This window comes from Rhipicephalus sanguineus, chromosome 4, assembly GCF_013339695.2.
Source record: "Rhipicephalus sanguineus isolate Rsan-2018 chromosome 4, BIME_Rsan_1.4, whole genome shotgun sequence".
NCBI classification, from domain to species: domain Eukaryota; kingdom Metazoa; phylum Arthropoda; class Arachnida; order Ixodida; family Ixodidae; genus Rhipicephalus; species Rhipicephalus sanguineus.
In genome coordinates, this window is record NC_051179.1 from 68,768,030 (window position 1) to 68,770,007 (window position 1,978).

The following is a 1,978-nucleotide window of genomic DNA, read 5'->3' on the forward strand; positions in this document are numbered from 1 at the left end:
AGGAAAGTGTAGGAGGTTATTTGCAATAATAGGGATATAAGTGAGAAATCTCTATTATTAGAAATAACATCTCCTATAGTTTCCTTGGCATTATCGTGTGTTAGTTCTCATTAATATTGTTTCTAACAAAGAAAAACGAGCTCTTAAAGGTCATCTTGTTTCCTTCATTCATAGCAAGGGTCTCGTTCTGGCAGACTTGATGCCTTCAGGTAGTATGGGAGGGATTATTGGTCAGCTGCCAGCTCGTAAAAAGTTCACATGTTACGTGACGCCAAAAGGCAGAAAAAAGTGTTCCACACTCGTCGCCATGGCTGCGATCGGCGCTGACTAACACTCATAGGTTTAAATGCACATATATACCCTATAAAGTGGACAGGGGGGGGGGGGGATGACCGCCGCCGTAGCTCAGTGGTAGAGCATCGGATGCATTATTCGAAGGACGCAGGTTCGGTCCCTGCCGGCGGCAAGTTACCTTTTCGTCCGCTTTACTTTCTTCATAGTTATATCTCTATTGTTACAAATAACATCTCCTATACTTTCCTTGGCATTATTGTCTGTTTGTTCTCATTAACATTGTGTCTAACTAAGAAAAACGAGCCCTTAAAAGCCATCTTCTTTCCTTCACTCATTAGAAATAGCAATTTGTACAGTCATTTTATAGACTGCCACTGCAATTTCAGTTTCCTGGGAAACCGGTCTCACATGCTTTGCAATGAATGTGTTTTTGCCGAAACACCCTGAACTGTATTTTCTTTGTTATTTTCCCGCCAAGTCTTTGTCAAGGCGATGTCTTCTTTGTGTGGCAGATTAATGAACATTAGGGACTACTCGCCATTTCAGTGTCACCGGAGGTTAGGCGTAACCGGTTTTTAACATTTCCTGGGCAGGTGTGATGCTTTATATTTCGCAACGCGTCACACAAAGCGAAGGATTCCGCTTACAGAGATAGGCTGCAGCAATTAAGGAAGACTTACCGCATGATATTTTGTAGTGATTGAGGTTCTAAAGAAGATAAAAATTTCCCCAAGGTAGAGAGGTGATCAATAATTTCGCGCATGCTTCAAGTAACTAGGGTTGATTAAATGTATTGTACCCTAACCATTCGGCTACACGTCTACTGAACCTAATTTTTCTTCTTCTAAACTTCTTTGATGTTATGATGGACAGAAATTTTATTAAGACACAATTTATTATATAATGAAACTTATGGCGAACATCCATTGAAAGGTAACTCGCGTATATATAGTACGCGATGGAGTTAAAGGAGTTATGGTTATTACATATATAGCCTAAAATTTATTACGTGGTTTTAACAGAGGATACTTTACATTACACGCGGCGGCAGCTATCACGATAACCGGCGGACAGTTATAACTAGCATACGCTGGTAATGTAACAAGAAATACAGTGCATGCCTTTTCAGTTATGGCTTTTAGTGCATGTATATCGTATGCAGAGTATAATATATTGAATAAAAATACCGGGGACGAATTCACAAAACTTCTCTTTCGTCAGTGCCTTCTCCCGCTTCATTAATGAAACGTCACGCATCGCGATTGGTTGAAATATTTTGTTACGAAAATGTTTATCCTAATACGACATTTTCGTGAATACGGGTCCGGAACGGCAACTGTCGCTCGCGGCACTCGTTTTGGTCACGCTATAGCATTTCATATGCTACACCGTTTTTTTTCTTTTGTTTTATTTACACTAAAGGACCATTGGTGATTACATGGGGAGTACTTTTTGTACACTGCAGCCGCAGTCTCGAGCACGTGGCAAAGATTACAGAGTTGAGCTGATATTAATATTCGTTTTCGTCCCTCTGTCACGTACGACCAATCACAATGTAGTAGGAGGGAAATTCAGCTGAACAAATGTTCCTGTTGTTTCTGGGCTTCCAGCATATACAGCACCACTCTCATAAACCAAGTGTCTTACGCACTGGGCTAAACACTTACGCTTGCATACTGTGATT

General features: G+C 40.7%; 1 non-coding gene across 1 annotated transcript; it reads left to right on the forward strand.

Annotated features, from left to right (window-relative positions):
* The first annotated feature begins 394 nt into the window (after positions 1–394).
* Positions 395–466, forward strand: Trnam-cau (transfer RNA methionine (anticodon CAU)). The gene has a single exon. It is a non-coding gene; the product is annotated as a tRNA-Met (tRNA).
* The last annotated feature ends 1,512 nt before the right edge of the window (positions 467–1,978 follow it).